We start from the raw sequence: 26,984 nt of genomic DNA, 5'->3' as shown, positions 1-26,984 counted from the left end.
TAGCCTCTGCTCAACAGCAGCAGAACCATTACCCAAGCCTTCATTACTTGCAAGCTAGAATACGGCAACACACATTATGCTGGTAGCACCACCATCATAATCTGAAGACTGCAAACTATCCAAAACGCAGCTGCCAGACTCATACTCAGGTTTTCCCCTTGCACACACATCAACACATACCGCAAAGACTTTCACTGGCTCCCTAGTCACAAATGTGCACTCTTCAAGCTGTTGACACACACATACAAAGCCATACACAACCTAGGCACCGCCGATCTGCCGGACTCCTGCTCACGCACATCCTCCGCACAACTTGGTAACTGCATTCTTATTTGAACTGTGCAGTATCTAATTTTTCTATGACATTCAAGTACTTTATATTAAGTAAGATAAGCATGGGGCTGGATAATACTTTATTGTGTCTACTGGTTGGCTCTGAGCTCTTGTGCTGTAAGAGTTTCCACTCAGAAATAGGACCAATGTATATTATCTATGAAATTTAAATAGGAACTTGCCTTTAATTATGATGCGGTGTATGTCCAATATGTTTGTATTTACAGTATTGTTAATTATATTAAAATGTACATGTTTTATGATTGTTTGTTTCTATTTTTGAAGATTAGCTGTTTGTGAAGTGGTGATGAAGTATGAATTTCACCTTAACTATTTAATATTTCCAAAAATCCTTACCCAAGAATTCAAATTGAGTATGCTGCTGTTAAAAATAAACACAAAGCATCGGAAAGCCTAAAATCCAACTAGCATTTATTGCAAAATAGCAAGCAGTACAGCAAATAAATAAAATACAAATGCCATTTTAACAGACCAGGGCTCTCACTAGTAAAGGTCAGTTGGAGCATTAAAGCTAAAAAAAAATACATAAAATTTCAGACCAGTATCAATACGCTTTTCTCAATAAATATCAATAGAGTTTAACCACGTGACAGAAACTTGCTACTTTCAGGAAAAACATATCTAGGTAGGTGGCAAGAGAGTTTATCCAAGGAAGCACAGAACATCCTTAAGGAGACGCTATCTATACTAGGCTCACTATTGTTTTGTAATCTTGCTTCCATCTGCCAGGTTCAAAAGCAAGGTTGTGCTTCTTAGAGATGTACAAATGTACAACCTTGAGTACATGACATCAGGGCCTGCTTGAACCATGAAATTTAGCAAGGATACTCGAACAAATGTGATTACAAGACATTGGCGTGTTCTTGATCATAAGCGTAACCATTTGTATTATAATGCTTAGGAGTAAATGAGCATGATACACCCTGGATTTATGTTTTCAATCAGCACAAATAGGCTAATACTTGGCAAACAGTCATTATATTAGCAACCTTCTTTATAAAGTCATTTCATTGTTTTATTACCCAGGATTGATGTTCATTATAAGGGAAACAACAGTGGCTGGTTACGGGGGAGAAGCTGAGGCAGCCACAGTAGAATATGCAAGCAATGTAATTGGTTTAGGACCAGGCTACTTTGCCACCCATTACATTTTCCGTATGTCTGTATTGTGCCAGAGTGCTGGAGAGAGCATTGTTAGGCAGGTCTTGTTTCTGCTGTTGAAAGCTCTCGGTTTGTTTTGGGTATTTGTGAGATTACTCTTGCTGTTCCCATATGGATGATCATACATAGATCAGATTAGAGGGTGAAAGATATATACATATCCACAAGTTTGAATCAATCTTTCCTACACTTCTTCGCCACCATTCCTTGCACTACTACGCCTTCTAGTTAGTTGTTACATGATTGGCACATTCCTTTTGACCTCGCACATCATGCCTAATATCTTTTATATAGGCCAGAGTACAGATTCACAACCTCCCAACCAAGTACAACCCCAAGGAAGGTGATACATTTTCAGAAACTGCAACCCTCTCTTAAAACTCTCTGATTCACTTCACACTTGAGCACAACCACAGGTTTGCTATGAAATGATTGGAACACATTTCCAATGCATCATAGTCAATCTTTTCCACATAGGTCGCACAACATCAACAATGAACAACAAACAGGGTTGCTGTTTCATTTATGAGCATGAAGGGCTTTGGTGCTTTTTCAGGGGCAAAAAGCAGTAAACTACACAGTAATACAGTCCAGGAGAAATGCTTCTTTCTTTTGTTGTCTAACATATCCTGGATTCTGAAACCAAGCATCACAGGATAGACCAGTATGGACTGGTTAAAATTATTTTGTTGATTTCAAGCAAGAGTATTTTGTTGATTCTAGGCAAGAGGGCCCTCTACATATGTTCTCATTCTTTAAAAAAAGTTTTTAACATTTTACTCTTATACATTTGTTCATTTTAAAACTTTTGACAGTTGAACACAAATAGACACATTTTCAAGACAAGCCTGCAAGTTTTAAATATTATAGCTGTGGAGTACTTCCAGCTCCGGGGAATGGTGCACAGGTAAGTAAAATGCCCAGCTGTATCAGCTGCTCGATGCGTTTCAAGCAAGAAGTTCTTTATCAAGAATCTGACATTCAAGACATCAAACACGACATGAAGAGCAACATTGCAATTTATTGAAGGTCTCGCTATGATAGGCGTGTCTTTCCGCCCGATATGGCAGAGAGAATTCTGGTACCTGTAGTGCTCTTTGGAGTGCCTCAGGAGGTCCTGAAAATAATGTCTTTAAAACCCCAGTGGGTTAGCGTGACAATGTCCTCACAAGTGCTGCCACTTGCACGTCCACCGGCAGGAAACCTCCAAGTCCAACCGGCAACCACGTGTGTGCCCACCGAAGATCCGCGCTGAGCGGCGGGCCGTCCTCACGACCAGGCACGGCTGCTACAAAATTACCAAAAGGTTGCCACAAGTGAGAGCGGCCGTACTGGAGGAGTACTTCCAGCTCCGGGGAATAGTGCACAGGTAAGTAAAATGCCCAGCTGTATCAGTTGCTCGACGCGTTTCAAACAAGAAGTTCTTTATCAAGAGCCTGACATTCAAGACATCACACACGGCATGAAGAGCACCATTGCAATTTATTGAAGGTCCCGCTATGATAGGCGTGTCTTTCCGCCCGATATGGCAGAGAGAATTCTGGTACCTGTAGGGATCTTCGGAGTGCCTCAGGATGTCCTGAAAATAATGTCTTTAAAACCCCAGTGGGCTAGCGTGACAATGACCCCACAAGTGCTGCCACTTGCACGTCCACCTGCAGGAAACCTCCAAGTCCAACCAGCAACCAAGTGTGTGGCCACCAAAGATCTGCGCTGAGCGGCGGCCCGTCCTCGAGACCAGGCAGGCCGCTACAAAATTACCAAAAGGTTGCCACAAGTGAGAGTGGCCCTACTGGAGGAGTACTTCCAGCTCCGGGGAATGGAGCACAGGTAAGTAAAATGCCCAGCTGTATCAGTTGCTTGACGCGTTTCAAACAAGAAGTTCTTTATCAAGAGCCTGACATTCAAGACATCACACACGGCATGAAGAGCAGCATTGCAGTTTATTGAAGGTCCCGCTATGATAGGCGTGTCTTTCTGCCCGATAAGGCAGAGAGAATTCTGGTACCTGTAGTGCTCTTCGGAGTACCTCAGGATGTCCTGAAAATAATGTCTTTAAAACCCCAGTGGGCTAGCGTGACAATGTCCCCACAAGTGCTGCCACTTGCACGTCCACCTGCAGGAAACCTCCAAGTCCAACCAGCAACCAAGTGTGTGGCCACCAAAGATCTGCACTGAGCGGCGGCCCATCCTCGAGACCAGGCAGGCCGCTACAAAATTACCAAAAGGTTGCCACAAGTGAGAGCGGCCCTACTGGAGGAGTACTTCCAGCTCCGGGGAATGGAGCACAGGTAAGTAAAATGCCCAGCTGTATCAGTTGCTTGACGCGTTTCAAACAAGAAGTTCTTTATCAAGAGCCTGACATTCAAGACATCACACACGGCATGAAGAGCAGCATTGCAGTTTATTGAAGGTCCCGCTATGATAGGCGTGTCTTTCTGCCCGATAAGGCAGAGAGAATTCTGGTACCTGTAGTGCTCTTCGGAGTACCTCAGGATGTCCTGAAAATAATGTCTTTAAAACCCCAGTGTGGGGAAGTAATATATATATATATATATATTACCTACTGGCAGTCGCCAGTAGGTAGTTATAGTTAGGACCCAGTTTCCATAGGAAATCCGCAACATTCTATTTGGAATAACTTTGGCGCTGGTCGACGAATACATGCGAAATTCTCCAAGAAAATGGCCTGCTCCGCTCGGCTCCTTCCCTGAAAGTTTGGGGTGATTTGTGAAGCGGGGCTGAGAAAAAAGGGGGTCCCAAAACGTGTTTTCCCCATGAAATTTTCCGTAGGACCTTTAGCCAGAGCTACAGCCCGAACGGCTGAACGGAATTACACCAAATTTGGCAAAAAGGTAGAGTTCAGTTTGCAGATTACCCTTTATTCAAATGGTGTAAATCCGTTCAGTATTTCCTGAGAAAATCAAAAGTAAAATCATAGATATATCTATAGATGAAGCCGTACTCTGCACTGTACTCTGTACTGTACTCTGTATTTTCTCGAGCACGAGCTTCATGCAAATTGGCTGTCAACACTCCAAATCAGGAAGTGTTGGCAGCCATCTTGTGCCTCGGTGAGGCACAAGAAAGCAGTGAAACAAACGTGCAAAACACGCAAAGGGGGCAGGGTAGAAACACCCTGACCCCATAAGCCTGCTCAGGGGGCCCCACAAGGATCGCGGGCTACGAAGTACAGTACTCTGTATGGTACTCTGTACTGTACTCTGTACCTTCCCGAGCGCATACTGGAAGTTCCTGGTGGGCCAGTGGGCCCCCAGGGACCTCCAGTATGCAAAGGGAATTAGTTACCCCTCTGCAAACGCGCCATGGGGCTGCATTGCAGAGAGGTGTAAAAAGGGGCGTGGCCTCATTATACCTCTTTGCAACGCAGCCCCCTGGCGCATACTGGAGGTTCCTGGTGGGCTAGTTGGCCCCCAGGGACCCCCAGTAAGCAAGGGGAATTAGTTCCCCATCTGCAAACGCACCAGGGGGCTGCGTTGCAGAGAGGTGTAATGAGGCCACGCCCCTTTTTACACCTCTCCGCAACGCAGCCCCCTGGCGCATACTGGAGGTTCCTGGTGGGCTAGTTGGCCCCCATGGACCCCCAGTATGCAAGGGGACTTAATCCCCCAATTTAGAAGGCGCTACAGGGCGTGTTTGCACAGTGGTGAAGAAAGGGAGCGGGGCTTGAGGTGATATGTGTGAAATATGCCCTGTGGCGCGCTTTAAGTTGGGAAATTAATTCCTCTTCAATCCAGAGGTCCCCTAGGGGCCAACTAGTCCAACAGGTACCTCCAGTAAGCACCACGGAGCTGCGTTGCAGAGTGTTGTAAAAAGGGGACATGCCCTTTGAACACCTCTCTGCAACGCAGCTCCCTGGCGCATACTGGAGGTACCTGGTGGGCTAGTTGGCTCACAGGGGACCTCAGGATTGAAGAGGAATTAATTCCCCAGACTAAAATGCGCCACAGGGCGTGTTTGCACACACGTCACCTCAGGCCCCGCCCCCTTCCTTCACTATTAAGCGAAAAATTCCTCTAAAATCCGAACTACGAATTCCGATTTACTCACCTGGTATCTGGAGAGACCTCAGTGCTGCATCTTTCAGCCCACTACTGATCCTGAAAAGTAATTCTAACCATACTTACAGTAACTTGAATTTCCTTCCATAGGCTAACATTGACTGATTTCACTTGGAAATTTTTCTGTGTGTGGAGTTTTGGAAGTTTAAAAAATTCCTCTAAAATCAGCCGAACTACGAATTCCAATTTACTCACCTGGTATCTGGAGAGACCTCAGTGCTGCATCTTTCAGCTCACTTCTATTCCTGAAAAGTAAATTTAACTGAACTTACCAGTAACTTGAATTTCTTTCCATAGGATATCATTGCCTGCTATATAAAATATATATATAAACTAAAAAAATATAAAATACAAATAAAAAATATTACAATTTCAATATTTTTTAAAACATTTTTTTTCAATTTATATTAAAAATATGTAATGTAATTAAAAAAATAAAATATCTAAAAATAAATACTTTAAAACAATGTAGTAAATTAGTATAAAAAAATAACAATTAATACATTTAAATATTATCATTTACAAATCCTTTCAAATTCACTGAAAAAACCATAGGTTTCAGCCACGGTATAGTTAGGAATTAGCATTTAAAAAACCTTAGAAATTCACTGAAAAAACCATAGGTTTCAGCCACGTTATAGTTAGGAATTGGCATTTAAAAAATCTTTGAAATTCACTGAAAAAACCATAGGTTTACACACGTTATAGTTAGCTGGACATTTTACTCATACAAAACCATTGAAATTCCCCTGTTATAGTTAGTTCAGCTAACTATAACTCACGCATCCGCAATGCACTGCTGATGACATCACATATTACATCACTCATGACATGGTCAGTGACATCACTCATGACATCACTGATGACATCATCCTTGTGAAAGAGTGGCAGACCTCCACTCAGCGTAATATAACCTTTGATACACACATTCAAAAATAGAAACTGAAAATTTCAAAACAATGGAGATACCAATACCAGTTACAACAACCTATTCAGTAATTCCAAAATCTACATACACATCTAATCATTCACCAATAGTTCTATATAGTCACTCATGCATGTACTCACTCATCATATATACTCATACACCTATACATCCTGTTACACATCGATACTGTTCCATAGAGTTACTCACACACATACTCACACATGCAAATAAACTCCATTTACTTGCATATAGAGCTATACACACACCACTACACTTACTTCTACAGAAACGTACACATACTTACTCTCTTAAACAATCACTTATAGAAACACATACTTATTTATACAGGAACTCTTCCAATCTCTCACTCTCACATATACTCACTTATATACATCAATACTCACATATACTAGTTCAAAACATATGTAAAGAAACTATTGAGACAGTCACTCACTCATTAACACACCCATACACACACTCATCCACCCATACAGTCCTGCCACATGCTGTCTTCAAAAAACATACAAACAGTGAGTCACTCATTCATGCATCTATACGCTAAGTAATATCCCCACCAAACCATACAGACACTCATATTGATACTCAAAAAACAAACTAATAACCCATATACACACTCATGTAGCTACTCACCAACCCATGCAGCCACTTATACACAAAGTGAGACACTGATGCAGATATTTACATATTTAAACATTACTCGTTAATACATGTATTCACTAAGATACAATTAATAAGTCAGTTATAAAATCAATTTTACAAAAAAACCCATCTATTTAGACACTTATTTACCCATTTATTCTTCTGTCGACCTTTAGATATACTTATATAAAAAAGATTTATTTTTCAGAAAGACACACATTCACTGGATGATGTCATCAGTGATGTCATTTGAGATCTCATCAGTGATGTCATCAGTGATGTCACTAACCATGTCATGAGTGATGGTAGGACTTGAACCGGCACTGTGCTGGGCAAAAACTGTCACTAAAGCCCACACTTCCTACCATTGGTCTCCCCATATACAGTGTGCCTTGAGACGTCAATTTCAGTAGAGGCGTCTCTCCATTAGTATGGGCTGTCAACGGACAGCAGTTCCACTGCTTCCAGGGAAGGGCAACGATCAAGGTAAATGCCAATGTTCCTGTGATGCTTTAAGGAAGGGTCCCCATTGCGTGACACTGACTGTACGCTAATATTAGAAAAACATCTTCCTCCATTGAAGTAAACAGAGGGGACACGGTGGGGCTATAATTGCAGTACTTCAGAGCCTGGCAAGACGCGTTTCGGCGGGAGCCTTCTTCAATTGCCTCTGGCGCTGTGGTTCTTCGTCGATTTTAAAGTGTTGGCCCATCCTCCTAAAGTAGTGTGGGATCCTCCTACCCAAACAGTTGATGTTTATAGGACTGCATTAACCATCATGCAGTTTGTTCATCGCGTTTTGGGGATGTTGCTGTCAACCTGATTATTGGTTGCTCAGGTTTGAGAGGCTGACGTCGAGCGTGGTAGGACTTGAACCGGCACTGTGCTGGGCAAAAACTGTTACTAAAGCCCACACTTCCTACCGCTCCTCTCCCCGTACACAGTGTGCCTGAAGACATCAATTTCAGTAGAGGTGTATATATATCTACTGGCGGTCGCCAGTAGATAGTTATAGTTAGGACCAAGTTTCCACAGGAAGAGCATTTTTTGTTTTGCTTATAACTTTAGCGTCATTTGATGAATCTTCATGAAATTTTCCAAACTTCGGCCCCCATTAGGATGGCGGACGGACAAAGTCGGTAAAAGGGACCGCCCACCTTAATGGTGGGGGTCCCGATGTATGCATTAGGATGCGACCTCCACAGTGGCGGTCGCATCCCTCATTTTTAACATTGTGGCGGGCGGTGCTCACTGCACCAGCGGCCACAATGTTAAAAATGTATGCATGCATTTGCATACACGAAGCGGCAGGAACCGCACGGTGCCTGCTACTTCGTGTATTCAAATGCTGGGGGGGTACCACAGGTATACGCCCCACCGTGTGCACGCCCAACCCATCCTTTACTCTGGGGGCCCGCAGGGGGCCCCCAGAGTGAAGACCACATGCCTTTCCATGGCGGTATCGCCACCACGGAAAGGCATCTCTTTTGGCCCATACTAATATGGCTGGCGGTGTCTATTAGACACCGCCACCATATTAATCCTTTTCCACCACGGCCGCAAGGCGACCAGGGAGGAAAAGCGGCGGATGGTCTTTACGTCCGCCGCGGTCCCCCCCGCCATACTAATATGGCAGGGGGAATTTAGTTGCGGATGTCGGGCGGATTGCCCACGCCAGGCCGGCGGTGGCTACCGCCAGCCTGGCAGGCGCAATCCGCCCGACTTCCTAATGGGCCCCTAATTTTTTGTTCATATCAGCTCATATGTTGAAAGTTTGAGGGTGATTCTTCAAAGGGGGGGCGAGATAAAATGGGAGTCCCAAAACGTGTTTTCTCCATGTTAATTTCCATCGGAAACTTTAGACAAGGTACAGGTCGAACGGGTGAACGGAATTACCCCAAATTTGGCAGGGTGAAGGGTCTTGGTCTAGAAAGCACGCTTTTGTTTATTTGGTGCAAATCCGTTCAGTAGTTTTGGAGAAATATCGAAATTTACAGATATCCATATTTGGGAATTCTGCCATCTGATTGGCTGGGGCGTTACGAGCACGAGCTTGCTGCTTATTGGCTGCGAGCGGTGCGAGGGGTTGCAACTAGGAAGTGTTGGCCGCCATTTTGTGATTCCATTGAAGGGAGTAAGGTGAAAAAAGTAGGAAAGAGGAGGGTAGGAGCACTGTAACCTCTGTAGGGGAGTGCAAAGAGAAGTAGTCACTCCTACCGGTTTGAAAGTGCGGCGTAGCTAAGAGTGACGTGGTGCTGAGATGAGATGCTGCTACACTCGGGTATGAAACCGAGAGCCTAAACTGTGAGCTCATTGCTGTAAAGTGATGTGGTCTGGTCTTTGTAGCATACGTGTGGAAGTAGTGTTAGTAGGCGTTTATACCATACAGGGAGTGGGAAGCCAACTACTGACCGATACCGTGCGTTTATACTATACCAGAAGTGAAGTACTCACGCATACCGGTGTGAAGACTCGGGAATCAAACCGAGCTGATTGGTGTAAAGTGATGGGTTCTGGGTACTGTAGCATACCTGTGGAAGTAGTGTTCGTTTGCGTTTATACAATACAGGGAGTGGGAAGTGAACTACACCCCTACCGGTCTCCACACTCATGGATGAAACCATGAGCTCATTGCTGTAAAGTTATGTGCTCTGTGTAGTATTCCAAAAAGTCATAGTGAAATGTTAGTATTTAATGCTAGTAGAATGTAAGTATGTAATGTTAGAATGTAGGTCTGTCATGAGGGGAATCTTGGGGACTTTGTACACGGTGCTGGAGAAGATGGTTGCCTTACTGTCTGGTCCTGTTTAAGCTGTTTAAGCTGTCTTTTTTTCATGCAATAAATCAAGTTATCGAATCCACTGTTGTCTGCCTCTTCAGTAAATAAATTTGGGGACGAGCAGGAGAAGGTAAAAAGAAGGCAGCACTCACTAATATGTCGAGCTTGCTTGCGTTGTGCTGAAGACCGGTTTTCTTCGTGAAGCTGTTTTTACTCATCCCGGGGTCATCAGCTCATTGAACTATGTCATCAGACCTCTGGTAGGATTTATATTTTTAGATTTTGGGCTTCCTCTGCCTCTTCAGTACACTCTGGTCACTGTACTACATGTGTGCAAGTAGTGTTAGTATGTATTTATACAAATTCTGTAGTTATGCAGTAACCAATGCATCATGGCCCTAGGGAGAGCCATGTCACAGACGCAGCTCATACAATGTCCCGGGGTGTGCATCCGCGGAACGTTTTTGTTTGCTAGTACAGGACGTGAGCATTGCTTCCACCCTGTGATAGCAAATCCTTGTTTGGCTCGTTGAAGCTAGAGGAGGAAAACTTTGTATCGCTTCAATAAAGCAGATACAGATGGTAAAAATTGAGAAAAAAAAATGAAGCAGGTTCTCACCGGTTCCTTTAAATGAGCCCCCTGGTGGGTAATGTTCCGAGGCCAATCCTATTATTATATTGCGGGGTGTGTGCAGTACTGGGGACCTTAATCTCACATGTAAATTAGGCACGGGAGGGCACTGAGACGTTTCACAGCCTTGGGGATCGCCACCTCCCCGCATATTGTTTGCTAATTGTTTGGGGGGGCTTCGAAGGCCAACTCAAGTCCGGGGATCGCCACCCTCCAGGGTTTTACTTAAATATGCAGAGTGGGTCCCTGAAGCTTAGGTGGTCCTAGGCAGTGCCTTATTGTTTTGTAATCACACAGGCAGTACTCATGGTGTTGTAATAAAGTGATACACGCATAGAACCCTTGCAGGAGTAGAAATCCGAAGGATTCATTTATGTAATAGTCTGTTGGTTTATATTTGGTGGGTGCACCACAAAATTACAAATGTTTTCCCTCATAACCTCCTAAAAACAGACGATTTTCACAATAAACTACAGACATATACACTCACTTATTTATTGGTAAAAAAAAATAACCTTTATTAAAACAACACAAATAAATGGAAACTCAACTTTATTCGAAGAAACAACAGTGTAACATGAAATAAGTGGCTAGGACTCCTCCGTATGCAGCGTACAAAACCTGCAAGACAAATAGGAAATATAAGTATGTGTGCTATATCCAAGAGAAAAAGAAAGGTATTCAGAATGAAAGGAAGATAGTGAGAATGGGACAGAGAGGAAGTGGGTGGAAGGGAGGGGAGAGTCAAAAGAACAGAGGGAGGAGGAGACAGATCGTCGGTTGACTGCACCCAGCTCTCACTGTTTACCTCCTATCACCCGTGTGTCTAGGACGCTGGGGTCCGCGATAAAGAGTGCGGTCCAGCAAGTCCTTCAAATGAAACAGGTATGAGTGAGACCAGAGATTACATTATTAGCTACGGGAACATCGCTTGCCTGCACATGTGCACCCAGGATGCTGTACCCCAGCCCCTACCCCTGCACTGTTCTCAATTGTAGTTCCTGCGCACCGAGGCTTCACTTCTCACATCCCACCATCAGTTTGTCCAATGACGTGCCGGTGCAAGCTCCGATTCTGGGGTGCCTCTGTAGGGTGGCACAGCAGGTCTCCGGTCGGGGAAGGTGTCTTGATACCACGATGGAAGGCGTCAGAATGCCTAGGGCATCATCATGGGGTGAGCACCCTCTCCCCCCATTTCGGCGCAACAAATTCAGTGTCTGAAAAGGGAGAAAAAATATAATGGTGGGAACGTCTGAAGGTAAATGAAGGTTTATTTGAAGCTTAATAGAGAACACCAGTTGAGTGCAACCAACTGTTAGTGGTAATCGTGGTTCAAAGAGGAGTCGGAGTGCACGAGAATACACAAGGTTAAATAATAATATGTTATGCCAACGTTCACATACAGAGAAACAGAGCGCATGCAAGAAGCATAATCTGCGCGTGTAATGCAGTGGAGCAAGCCTGTGTGCATGTACACTTAGTAATCAGCTCACTACAGTGCCCTAAAAGGCAATGCCAAGTGTCTGTAGGGCAGCGTTACCTGTTGACTCAGGCCTACAGTACGGTCCAGCAGGTTCTTAACCCGTTTACTGCTTCGAATGTTCAGCGCCAGTGCTGAAAGTTCGAAGAAACGGGTGCGGCCGCGTCGGCCGTTGGACGTGCGCAGCACCAGGGAGGTAGCCTGCGTGACATCCAACGGCCGACGGCAGAAGCGATAGGGTTAAAATGAGACAGACATGTGACTGAATAAGGTCAGAGATCACATCGTTACGGAGGGCAATATCGCTTGTTCACACCTGCGCACCCAGGCTGATGCACCCCACCCCTCCTGCAGCACCACGCTCAATTGCAGCCCCTGTGCACCCAGGCCCCACTGCTCACCTGCTGATATTGTTGTGTGTCCAAACACGACGGGCAGCGGTGTTCACAATTCAGATGCAGTGTTGATTGCAGGATGGTTTACACCTCATGGATCCCTTTCGAAACACGACGTCCAGTAGGGTTCACAATTGATGTCCAGTGTTGATTGCCAGGATGGAGTATGCCTTATGGATCCTTTTTTTTATTGCGCATTTTGATATGTGAGGTGGATGCGGTCACATCACTTTAGGCAGTGTGGAAGAACTGGGACATGTGGCGACGCCGTTATCCTATTTATCCGTACCCAAAGTGGGCTGGGCTTGTGTACGCCAGGCCAGTGTAGGGGTGTGAATAATTGATCCGGGGACTTGGGCGTTGTTCACTTCCTGCCTGGCCAGGAAGTGTACTGATGTGTGTTTCTGTTGCAGTTTTGACGGCGCAGAATGCGCAGTTCACATTAATGTAGCATGTACCAGGAGGGCAGAAACTATCGCTAATGAGATGCTGTTCGAAAACATTGAATGGCCAACATCACATGTCATTGTCAGGGTTGTTGATATGTGCAGACACACATGTAAGTGGTTTGCGGTATTATTGAAAGTGTTGCTATCGCGAAGCACACACATGTGAATGTGCTCAGGTGGAGGGAGGTTCAGCAGTGAGGCTACGTCATACTCAGTGATAATGTTCATTACAGTCAAGCAATGCATGTCAATTGTGAATCTGAAAGTCTCACATATGACACACTACTATACTGGTAAAGCCTGACAACAGAGTATACAGCAATACAAATCTACACATTACTGTTTACGGTTTGTCACATGTGATCTAGGATGTGCACTCTGCCCGTGGCTGATGATACCCCTTGGAGCCAATAATACCATGGCTGAAAGGCAGCACAATAATGTGCACACATACACACACACCAGGGGCATCGCGTAACACGCATTTGTTTTTTGATGTAAAGTTTCAAATGCATGACCATCACACTTGGAAGGCTAATGTACAGACCATGAATATTGATCAAGATGATTGTTGCATGTTGTGTGTAGTATGAGATATGTGTACACGGTAAAAAAACGTTTCAAAAAAGCTCTCTAAGCAGAAGGGGTGTGTCTCAGAAAACGCTGTAGAGAGAATGACTAAAATGGGTGGGGTCCTCCAACTGTTACAATGGAAAATGTTATGAACTAATCAAATGCTTTTTTTAAGGTCACGTGGTAATCGTGTATCGAGGGTGCAAGGAGGCCGCACCTGACGCGATTTTGAGAAAATACATTTATCATAATATAAGTTTATTACAGTTAGAAATATATAAATGTTTACAATATTTTCGATTATTGCTCGCTCTCACATACAGTTTACAGTCATTTAGATTTAGTTTTGAGACATAAAAAAAACCGAGGGAATGGCGTACCCTGCGCGACACCATACGTCTATGACATAACACAGGGCCTGGCAATGTGCAGTCGTCGCATACTCAATGCGCAGCGGGTGTGATCCCATACATACATGACATAACATGCGGCTTGGTACTACGTATCCGTTGGATACCAAAGTAGCAGCTGGCGCAACCTCATACATATGTGATGTTCAGCGGGAAGTGGTGCCAGAAATCCATTGGATACGAAATGCGCATCATTTACGAGTTTAGCAATATGGCGAATAGGATTCGCATGGTGATGGAGCTTGGTACACAACCGGTATTGGAGTGCAGTTTAAAAAAAAAAAAAAGAGATATACATATTTTTGGGGGAAGATATAAAACATTACATCATTTTTAAAGTAAAAAAAAAGTATAATAGATCTCCAAAATATTACAAAAAAAGAGAAAATATAGGTTTTATAAACATGAAATTAGCATTTACAAAACTTGTGAAATTCACTGAAAAAAACATAGGTTTTACAGCCGTTATAGTTAGGAATTAGCATTATAAAAAACCTTTGAAATTCACTAAAAAAACATAGGTTTAAGGGACGTTATAGTTAGTTGGACATTTGACTCATATAAAACCAGAGAAATTCGCTTGTTATAGGTGAGCTAACTATAACTCGCGCCCCCGCAATGCACTGCTGATGATGTCACATATTACATCATTCAAGACATGGTCAGTGACATCACTGATGACATCACTGATGACATCTCAAATGACATCACTGATGATATCCCTGATGACATCATCCATGTGAAAATCTGATGCACCTCATCAGAGCATAATATAACACCCACTCTAAAATACCGACTATAATTTTCGAAAGCATGGACACACCAATACCAGTAAGTACATATCCACTCACTAATTCCTAGGTCTACATATACATCCATTCATTCACCCATACAGTCACACACTGGCGGATAGTGGATCACCTAGGTTCGAGGTGCCACGCTGCTGCCATGGTCATTTACTTGTGTTTTTAAAATTGATTGCATTATTTCCGCTTTGCTCTGAATAATACATTGCACACTGTGATACTTGGGGAAATGTTATAACATCTTTTAATAATTGAAATACTCTGTGCATTTTTAGCCTCACCTTAGCGAGTGGAGATATTTTCTCTTAGGCTCTTTTGCTGGGGGCTTTGTTCAGGGTCTAGCAATCTTTCCCCGGTCCACCACAGCTTGCCGATTGTTGGGGAGGGAAGTGAGGATTTGACTTGGCTCCCAACCCGCATTTCCTGCCTCAGCACCGCGGGACGCGCTCTAGTCTTTTCCCCGTCCCAGCTACTTAATCACACGCTGGGCCGGGCGCGCTGCGGATAGTGGATCACCTGAGTTCGAGGTGCCACGATGCTGCGATGGTCATTTACTTGTGGTTTTAAAATTGATTGCATTATTTCCGCTTTGCTCTGAATAATACATTGCACACTGTGTCACTTGGGGAAATGTTTTAACATCTTTTAATAATTGAAATACTCTGTGCATTTTTAGCCTCACCTTAGCGAGTGGAGATATTTTCTTGTAGGCTCTTTTGCTGGGGGCTTTGTTCAGGGTCTAGCACTCCTTCACCGGTCCATCACAGCTTGCCGATTGTTGTGGAGGGAAGTGAGGACTTGACTTGGCTCCTCCCCCGCATTTCCTGCCTCAGCGCCGCAGGACGCGCTCTAGCCTTTTCCCGGTCCCAGCTACTTAATCACACGCTGGGCCGGCTCGCTGCGGATAGTGGATCACCTGAGTTCGAGGTGCCACGCTACTGCGATGGTCATTTACTTGTAGTTTTAAAATTGATTCCATTATTTCCGCTTTGCTCTGAATAATACATTGCACACTGTGTCACTTGGGGAAATGTTTTAACATCTTTTAATAATTGAAATATTCCGTGCATTTTTAGCCTCACCTTAGCGAGTGGAGATATTTTCTCTTAGGCTCTTTTGTTGGGGGCTTTGTTCAGGGTCTAGCACTCCTTCCCCGGTCCACCACGGCTTGCTGATTGTTGTGGAGAGAAGTGAGGTTTTGACTTGGCTCCTCCCCCGCATTTCCTGCCTCAGCGCCACAACACGCGCTCTATTCTTTTCCCGGTCCCAGCTACTTAATCACACGCTGGGCCGGACGCGCTGTGGATAGTGGATCACCTGAGTTTGAGGTGCCACGCTGCTGCGATGGTCATTTACTTGTGGTTTTAACATTTATTGAATTTTTTGCGCTGCTCTGAATAATGCATTGCACACTGTGTCACTTGGGGAAATGTTTTCACATATTTTAATTATTGAAATACTGAGTGAATTTTTAGCATTACCTTAGCGAGTGGAGATAATTTCTCTTAGGCTCTTGTGCTGGGGGCTTTGTTCAGGGTCTAACACCCCTTCCATGGTCCACCACGGCTTGCCGATTGTTGTGGAGGGAAGTGAGGATTTGACTTGGCTCCTCACCCGCATTTCCTGCCTCAGCGCCGCGGGACGTGATCTAGTCCCGGTCCCAGCACCAAAGGCAAGCCCGTCTGCGCCCATCCGCGCCAAGTTTGCGCCTTGCACCAGGAATCCTGGTCAATTCCCACTAAACATTGACAATCGCTGTGTCTACCCCACGGAACTGCTCCTGGAACAGCAATCTCAGGAGCAGGGGGCCTGCAGTCTTGTAAACTTGCAGGCTCTAGAGGATAGTCACAGGTTTAAATGTGCTAACTGTGAGGTATTTTTTTCCACTGGGTGTTGGTCATTATCCTCTGAAGGATAGGTGTGGGGGGGCTTAACCCTGTTCCTGTGAAACAATAATTTACTGGATACATTTTTAATGCTCAATCTCTATTAAGCTTGCCACTGAAGTTAATGACTTTGCGTCCTTTCGAAACCCCGATTGGGTTTTCATCACAGAAATATGGGCCAGAGATTGCTCGGGCCCAGATTTAGTGGAAGCCATTCCCTCTGGGTATCTCTTTGCGACACTTGATAGGGAGGGGAAGCTGGGCGGGGGGCTAGGGGTAATGTATAAAGACATTTACTCCTGTCTTACAGAGGCCCTCACCTCTCCTTCGGATCCCTATCAGGCTCTTTATTTTTCCCTGAAGGTCCTTCCAACTGAAAGTTTTATTGGAGTGATTACTTATCGGCCTCCTGGACCCAGAGCTCTGTTTTCCCAGAATTTTAGTAGCCGAATAGAGCCTTACCTAGCTAGCTCAAAGGGTACGTTTCTGGGTGATTTCAATTTTCACTTGAAGAAAACGTTGGGCCCTGAAACGCAGGCCTTTTTGGAAGTCATGGAATCCTGTGGTTTCCCTCAGCTAGTGAAAAGCCCTACACATACGGCAGGACATATCCAATTTTCCAATTATCCCAGGGTTAAGGTCTTGGATCATATTCCCCTCTCTTGGTCTGACCACTCTGCCATTCCCTTTACTCTTGAAATGTTAGGATCTTCCCCGGACTCTAGCAGTAGTAATAGGGTGGAGTGGAAGAGAAACCTCAGATGGATTAGTAAGGAGGTTCTTCTTGACAAACTTAGCAATTTTTGCTTTTCCTCCTACGCCAATATTAATGTCGTCTACAAGGAGTTTACCAGCTGGTTAACAACAGCTTTGGATTCTCTTGCCCCTCTTAAGAAGCACTATGAGGCAAGAAAACGTCCTTCTGCCCCATGGTTTTCAGAGAGACTGAGAAAGCTTAGGGAGGTCTGCCGACAGCAGGAAAGAAAATGGTGGATGGACACTTCTAGAGTAGAAAGGGATTTGCATAAACTCCGGTTAAGGAAATATAAGGGAGCTATCAGAGAGGAAAAGGTCTCCTATTTTCCAGCAATGATGGAATCTACCAGATCCTCTAGAGAACTTTTTACCATGATTAACTCCCTCCTAGTCCCCTCGACCAGTGCCAGCAGTGAGGTCTCCCAGGATTTCTGTGACAAAATGGCAGGTTTTTTCTATGCCAATATTAAGGACATCTATTCTTCCCTGGAGAACTCAAATTTGGTGGGTGTTAAAAGAACTCCCCCTTCTGGTCCTGTGTTAGTACCCCTGGTGGACTGCCACTTGCAATCTTTTCCGCCTGTTCTTCAAGAAGACACTGAGTTGTTGTTAAGTGGGATTAGATCTGGCTCTCCCCTTGAACCCTGTCCTCTTAGGATTTTGAAACTGGGAAGTGAGGCTCTTGCATCTCCTCTGACTGCTATCCTCAATATCGCCATTGCCACTGGCCAATTTCCCACTACATGGAAAACTGCGGTGGTAAAACCTCTGTTTAAGAAGGCCTCTCTTGATCCGACTAAACCAAAAAACTATTGGCCCATTTCCCTGTTGCCCGTTCCAGCTAAGATCTTGGAAAAACATCTTAACTGCCATCTCAGTTCCTACTTGGAGAAACTCAAATTGCTCGATGGCTCGCAGCATGGTTTCAGGAGTGAACACAGCATGGAGTCGGCACTAACCGTTGTCTTTAACAACATTCGGCAACAGGTGGATGCTGGTTACACTCCTCTACTGATCCTCCTGGACCTGACTGCAGCCTTCGACACGATTTCTCCGAGTAGACTGGTTGGCAGGCATCGGGAAATTGGAATAGAGGATTCTGCACTTAATTTGCTATCGTCCTTCCTCACAGATCGCTCACAAATAGTTAAGATGGGCCAATTTTTGCCTGCCCCCAAACAATTGTTTTGTGGAGTACCTCAAGGATCCTCATTGAGTCCTACTCTCTTTAATATCTATGTAGCCCCGCTCACCATTGTGGTTAGGTCTTTTGGTCTAGAAGTCCTTTCCTAAGCTGATGACACTCAGATTTTGATTTCCATCATTGAGTGTCTCAGCTTCAGCAGTAAATTTCCAAAAACGATATGCGGGCAGTGGCTGCATGGATGGTTGAGAACTATCTTAGACTCAATGGGGATAAAACGGAGGTCTTAATCTTTGGAGATAGGTTGGACATCTGGTCAGAGGCCTGGTGGCTTGTCTCTCTCGGATCTTGCCCCTCCCCCTGTCTTAGTGCCTAGAATTTAGGCATCATTGTAGACTCCTCTTTGTCTCTGAGGTCACAAATAAACAGAACTGTTTCGACCTGTTTTGGGATGATACGGACTCTCTGGAATATCTTCCGTTTTCTTTCCCTTCCAGCTCGGAAACAGGCAGTGGTGGCCCTTGTGGTATCCAGGCTGGATTACTGCAATGCCCTGTATTTAGGAGTAAACAAGGGACTCCTGCATCAACTCCAATTGGTACAGAATGCAGCCGCCAGGCTGGTGATGGGGCTCCCTAAATTTCACGCAATCTCAGCCACCATCAGAAGCCTCCATTGGCTCCTGCTTGGGAGGAGAATTGTTTAAAAGGCCTTATGCTTGGTTCATAAGGCCGTCCATAATAGGGGTTGTGAAGGCATTAAAAAAATGTTTCACAGATACATTCCTGGCAAGAACCTGAGTTCTGCTAGCAAGGTCTGGGTAATAGTTCCCAGGTTCAGGAAAGTCAGGTGGGGGGGCATTCTCGCTGATAGGGGCCAACCTTTGGAATCTGCTCCCTTTCCCCATTTCCACTCTGAAAACACACTCTTCATTCCGTAAATCCTTTAAGACCTGGCTTTTCACCTGCTCTAACTGTCACCTGCCTTAATCTTTTAGGTCTGTAACTCTTAACATCTGGCATATTGATCTCTGTCCGCAGCGCCTTGATGCCCCTGGGCTAAGTCCGTGCTTTACAAGTCTTATACTCACTCACTCACTCATAGATACAGTCAACCATCAATACAGCATTATCATATCCAGTCACATATTTATACAGACACTCACACACCGCCTCTCATTGATAGATTTATTCACACACCTAGTCAGTCATGGAAATAATCAATCAAACTTTCATTTACTCACCTGTACAGTTATACACATACCAATTCACTTATTTAAACATATACTAACACATACTTACACTCTAATACAATAACTAATACAAGCACACACTGATCCATATAAGCACTCTCACAATCACTCAGTCTCACATATACTCATTTATACACTCCAACACTCATATATACTGCCTTTTACAAATGCAGTTACTCACACATGTACCGCTGAGGCATCCATTCACTCACCAAGACACTCATACACACACTCACCCATCGATAGAGCCCTTCACAGATATAGACTTAAACACATATACCCAGTGAATTATCCGCTCACATATCTATGCACAGAGTCACACCCCTCACCCACCCACACAGACACTCAGGCACCCATACAGATACTCAGACAAGCAATCCATAGCTGATATAGATGCTCATTTAGCTGCTAACCAAACCATGCAACCGCTTACACACCAACTGATAACCTAAACTGTGTGAATGTCTGTATCAGTTGGTAACACATGAATTAAGCAAGACATAATTAATCACTCAGTCATACAGTCAGTCACACACCTACTTAATCATCCATCCTGACTCTTATACACCCATTCATTCTTTAATACACCTTGGCATATGTATATAAAACATATTTACATTTTATAGAAACACACATTCACTGGGTAATGTCATCGGTGATGTCATCAGTGATGTCATTTGAGATGTCATCAGTGATGTCACTGACCATGTCATGAATGATGTAATATGTGATGTCATCAGCAGTGCATTGCGGGGGCGCGAGCTATAGTTAGCTCAACTAACTATAACAAGCAAATTTCTCTGGTTTTATATGAGTCAAATGTCCAACTAACTATAACGTCCCTCAAAACTATGTTTTTTTAGTGAGTATATATATATATATATATATATATATATATATATATTGCTTTGTCAATGATTCAAATGTAAGTAAGTACATTTAAACATAGTAAACTAGTGTAACATGAGGGGGAAAAGAGAGATACTAAATAATGTATTGATCTTTGTTAGACATGGAAGAGAAGTGAGCAACTGAGCCATATGATGTTGGATGTGGGTACGCTGCGGCTATAGATTTGTTGAGGCATAGATTGCTCCGTAGGTTTTCATTACCTTGGAGACCCATAGTAACATAGGAAGTGGGGAATACATGGATTTCACTTGTGCAGTCGGAAGCCTAATGTGATAAAGAGAATGCTTTGGTTACTTTCTTCCCATCCACAAACTACAACATGTTTCAGGCAGGTGGGCTTAGAAACGAGTATGTGCAAGCTAGCAAGCTGGATGAAGACTGTCTGCTGCGGTAGGGATACCATCTTGTGTAGAATGCATCAGACTTAAATGTTCCTCACCATTCATCCAGTATTAGTAAATCACACATATTAGGCTTACGTACATGAGGAAGGCACAAGATCACAGTTTGGGGATCTGGACAGTCAGTAGCCAATCCCCACAACTACAAAGGTTTTAAAATGTTGCTACAATGCAAAATTCCTCTGCTGCTACTAGGGCCTACCGTATAGACTGGGTTGATGGTCTTAATGGTGCAGTAAGCAACCTCACTCAGAATTGGTACAAGTTGATGTTTTCCAGTCATCAGAGCATCGCCAAATGGAAAAGCAAAAGGATGGAGCACTCATACAGAACATGCATGATTGTTAAGTTCACCAGGGGATAACCAGAATAACTGAAAGGGTAGAATGGTAGAGCATTTCCTATACATACAGTGGACTTTTCACTCATTTAGTTAAACTTTTCTAATCTTAGATGTGGAATCACATAATCACACTCCTTTAGCCCATCAACCTGTCTTCATGAGTTTTTTTGGGAGCATTCCAAATGTTTATATAAGTTTCTCCAATATAGTCTTTGCTAAAGCACAAGTACCACAACACCAGTGTAGAGATGCAAGAGTCATTTCATTGTTGGTCTGTGAGACACAGAAGTGGGCTGTTGAAAAACTGCATGCATCTTACTTACATGCAGAACATATAGGAGGTGCGGAGATTCAACTGCAATGCACCTATGTGGTTATATCTGTTACTTCTGTATTCTGAGTAAGGACTGTATGAAATCAGTATTACACTATTTCTGCTGCACGGAGGTGAGCTTCTTCCGAATGTGAATCCCAGCTGAGATCAACTGGCGGTGGGTAGCTTCCGTGGGGACCTGGTCGGTCCAGCTCCCCTCTTTTTACCTTTCCCCTGTCCAGATGGTAGCCCCTTTACAGCGGGCTAGGCGGCATCTCTTCCCAGTGTGGGATGGTCCCGGCAGAGAATGGTGGCCCTTCTGAGGGCCGGAGATATGAGAGGAGTGGAGCCCGATAGTGACAGCCTGGCTTCCAAGGCATGAACCAAGACTGTGCTACAGAAGACGGCATTGGGGGTGACTCATTGGTCTCTCTGGTGTGAAGGGGTGCTGCCGGTTTGCCCCCACTCCTATTGGTGACCCACGGCACTCCACAAGATGACAGCCGCAAGATGTGGAGCTGTTCACCGGGCTTGAGGTTGAATAGAGATGGAGGGCCGGTGACTGGTGAGTGCCTGAAGGTTCTTGGTCTCCATCTTCCTCTTTCAAAACTGTGGCATGGTCATTCCCTCGGAGGTGACCAAATGCTGGGGCTTGTGTGGACCAGCGGACCTGAGTAAGGGGACCCTGGTTGTCGACTGTGGAACATCAGTGGCATGAGTGCCAGCCCACCGGAACTTGTGGTGACCTGCACAGAGACCCGGTGGCCCGGAGTCTTTGTCACTGATGGGGGAGGATGCTGGGACAGTGCCAGAGAAAACCCCAGCAGCATGGGTTGGAGGGTGACCCCGTGGTGCTGCCTTCCCAGGCTGAGGGAGGCTTGAGATCCCTGAATGAGTAGTGCTGGTGTATTGTATTGTATTGTATTGTATGGCATACTTGTATAGCGCAAAACTGTCACCCGGGGGGTATCCTGGCGCTTGACTTGATCAGTCATACGCAAATTACCACTGCTTCAGACTTTATATTATTCTGGGAAAAAAGGTGTGTTTTTGTCCCTTTTTAAAAGGTGAGAGATCCTCCTTGCTTCTTAAGGGCAAGGGTAAAGCATTCCACAGCTTGGCTGCGGTGAACCTAAAGGAGCGTCCACCCATCCAGGTCCTCATAATTTTAGGAATTATCACCAAGCAGGCTGATGAGGAACGGAGGGGTCTAGTGGGAATATACCAGGAAAACATTGTCAGCAGCAAGACCGGTCTCTGACCATGAAGGGCCCTAAAAACAAGACAAAGTGCTTTAAAATCAATGCGCTGGGCAATTGGTAGCCAATGGAGATCCATGAGCGCCAGGGAAGAGGAATCAAGACGCCCGTCTGGAGAGAGCTAATTTAGCAGACATATTCTGCACTCGCTGCAATTTACCCACTAGAGTATCTGGCGCACCCAGAAGTAGCGCGTTGCAGTAATCAAGCCTGCTTAAGATGATACTACGCACTACCTCTGAGCGAGCATGGGGCGGGAGGAGAGAAAGAATCTTCCGCAGTGTTCGAAGTAACAGCATACACTTTGCCACAGTTTTGTTGACAAACGCATCTAGCTGTAGGTTGGATTCGAACAGCACCCCCAAATTCCGAGTTGAAACTGCCGCTGCCCCCGCACCTTGGAAGGAGGAAGGCCAAAAGTCAGGTGGCAAGGGCATAGGAATACAATCCATTGAGCAATGCAGTATCTCGGTTTTTGAGCTGTTAAATTGCAATGAATTCAGGCTCAGCCATTCTGCGGTAGCTGTCATACAGCGGTGGTAAGTCTTTTGCGACACAGCGTCCCTACCCTCAAATGAGAAGATAAGTTGCGTGTCGTCGCAATAATTGATGACCGCAATGCCAAAGGACTTGATCAAGCTGACCAGGGGACGGAGGTATAGATTAAATAGAATGGGGCTAATGGACGACCCTTGTGGTACGCCCTGCCCCACTTTCTTGATGTCCGAACGGTAGGGCGGCAAGGCCACCACCTGGTGTCTGTTACCAAGGTAAAAGATCAACCAGTCCAGGGCCAGGCCGGATACCCCAATATCCTCTAGTCTCCTGATCAGAATGGCGTGGCTGATCGTGTTGAACGCGGCCGACATGTCGAGCAGCACTAGAAAGGCTGCTCGACCAGAGTCGACACGCGAACGAAGGTCATCCATGGCGGTCACCAATGAAGACTCAGTACCATGGGCTGGCCTGAAACCAAACTGAGCCTCATCTAAGCAGGTGTTAGTCTCTAAAAAACTGGACAGATGTTTTGTCGCCAGTTTCTCCAAGATCTTAATTGGGAAAGAAAACAGTGAGATAGGCCTATATTTTGCTGAGCAGGTAGGGTCTAGTGTGTCCTTTTTCAGAAGCGGCGATACTACAGCCAGCTTCCAACAATCCGGCACCCGAGCAGTACTAAAAGACTGACAGCAAATGGCATGAAGGGGGGGGAAGAGCTCCTCATGGAACAATTTCCAATATTTAGATGGCAATGGGTAGAAGGGGGAGCCCGAAGAGATCCCATCCGCCACGGAACAAAAATCCTCAAAGGACGGAATGGGGAAGCTGTCCAGCCGGGCTTGCCTAGCATCCGACTCCGAGATCATGGGGGTAGTCCCCAGTGCCGAAATTGACCTGGCTAGGGGATCCGAAGTGTCCGGAATACCAAGATTGCTCAAGATAGAGGCGATCTTGTCCTCAAACGCCTTTGCCAGAGAATCGCAGAACAATTGGGACGCCGGGATATCATTGGAGGCACAGGCCGGGCGAAATAGATCCCTGACTATCTTAAACAAGGCCTGAGATCTATTTGCCGCTGACAATAACGTTTCCTCGAGGAAACTGGCTTTGGCACACTTGATCTGGGTTTTGTACGCCAGTAGAGCCTGTTTGAAGAGAGCTTTGTCAGACTCAAGATACTGTCTCCTCCAGGTACGCTCCGCACGTTTGCACTGGAGTTTCAACTGGAAAAGCTCCTTGGAGAACCAAGGCATGGCCGGTTTAGCCCTGTCTCTAATTTTCCGCAGAGGAGCCAGTTCGTCCAGTGAGTTAGTAATTTTCTGACTAAAGGTCACATAGTTCTCCTCCACACTGCCTCCCAAGGAGAAGCTTTCTGCCAGCAGGGTTGGCAGGCTCGACTGGTTCAGGAGTCTTGACCATTGCCTACCCACCTTTGAGGAGGCTCCTGTCCTACCACTCTTCAATGAGTCGACAGGGAGTGACAGGGGAAAGTGAACAAGGGCATGGTCCGTCCAGCATTGGGGGGTGATGTTCCGTACCGACACCCGACTAGCATCTGCGAGGATCAGATCCAAAGCATGACCCTTTGAATGGGTTGGGGTCAGTACCAGTTGCTGCAGATGAATGTTGCAACAGGACTGGACCAGCTCCTTATAGGCTAGATCCATAGGTCCATCCGGCCACAGATTAAAATCCCCCAGGATCATAATCCTAGTATGGGAGTTGGAGAGCTCGTAAATCAGATCTACCAACTCAGGTACAGCAAATAGGGCATTAGCCGGGGATCTGTAACACAGCAACCCAGAATACAGAACACCTCCTTGTCCTTTTAAAGAGAAGCCCATTAATTCACACCCGGGACTACTTGTGTCTCTAACAGAGAGATATCCAAGGTTTCTCTGTAAATGAGGCCTATACCACCACCTCTAATCCCTACCCGTGGCTTATGTCTAATTTTATAGCCAGGGGGGCAGGCAAGACCCAGTTTCACCGTGCTGTCTACTCTAGTCCATGTCTCTGTCATACAGAGCATGTCTAGCCGGTAAGACTCTATGAGTAGTGCAATTTCGTCGTGATGCTTACAAAGCGATCTAACGTTCAGCAGACCACAAGACAAAGTCTCCTGACAGTTGGCAACGGTGTGGGACTGACGGCTCGGTGTCAGAAGGGGGTCCATACTTATAAGTTCATCTCTTGAATAAATGATGTGGGCAGATACTTGAGAAGCAGCATTCCCGGCGCCAGGCGCAACCTGTGCGCGAACGGGCGCAAACAGGCTTACCTCTGGCGCACCTCCGGCGCGCCTACGTTGCGCCCGCTGCACGCCTACACTGCGCGCTTGCAAGGCGTCCATCCTTTATACCGTAGATCCCGGGATTCCTGTGAGGGCAAGCCGCTGGCCCCTCCACCAAGATGGCGCCTAAACTGTGTCGCCTCCTGGAACCCCACCAACCCAATATGGCGACGAAAAAGAAGGCGCAAAGTGGACCCAGCCCACCCTGGATGTCCCTCTGTCCCGCAAGTGCGGGTGGCCAACAATTAGAATGCGGGTAAGTTCTAGCGGGGATTCCCTGTATTCCCGGTATGGCAGTATGCTAGAAAGCGCTTGTGTCCAATACTCGCGCAGCGCGATTAAAACAAATGCCACAACTATTTGGCTATTTAAATTTTTAATTCGCTGAGATAGAACAAACAATGGCCCAGTGGTGGAAGAGCCCAGCAGTCTGGGAGTCTCGTGAGCAGGTGATTGCTCGACTTACACCCTCCTTCCTTACCTAGCCTGGACTGGGTCTTCCACTCTCCCCTCATCCCAGTAAGGGGGTGGGGGGAGTTTTGAGAAATGGCTAAAGACAAGGATCCTAAGCTGCCCGACAGGAGAAAATGGACCGCTAATCCCAAGGTGGTTGCTCCACCAATGGAGACTGACATGGAAATGCTGGCTATGCCAGACAATGCAGCTCGTCTTTTGCCAATCCAGTCTTCCCAAAATACCCTACAGGGGAAGATTGGTGACGTGCTCGTGGAGGTGTCACTTCTGTGGCAGGACCTACGAAATGTGGTGGATGGCAAGAGAGTCCAGGATCTCCGAGCTAGAGGAGACTATAGGGCTAAACAAAGACATGGTCAGGGTTTGCTCTGTCACCAGGGATGTGGTCTGGAGACTGGAAGATGCAGAAAATTGCTCACGGTGCAACAACCTGAGCTTCATGGGATTGCTGGATGGGATAGGGGGCACAGACATGGGGGCCTTCTTGAGTGACCAGCTAAAAGAGACCCTCCCACCAGACAAGTTCTCATCCTGCTTCATCATAGAGCGAGCGCACAGAGCCCCCCCCCCCCACCGAGGCCCATATTTGCAAAGTTTCCGAATTTCCAAGACCATGACATGATGCTACAAGAGGTCCGACATCAGAGGAGGTCTGCCACTAAAAATCCTTGTATTCCCAGACTACACATATGAATTCCAAAAGCAGTTTCGCACCTTTGACTCAGTTAAAAACAAGCTGCGGGTG

This window comes from Lissotriton vulgaris, chromosome 10 (assembly GCF_964263255.1).
Source record: "Lissotriton vulgaris chromosome 10, aLisVul1.2, whole genome shotgun sequence".
Lineage (NCBI taxonomy): Eukaryota > Metazoa > Chordata > Amphibia > Caudata > Salamandridae > Lissotriton > Lissotriton vulgaris.
Note: the sequence above shows the minus strand (reverse complement) of the source record.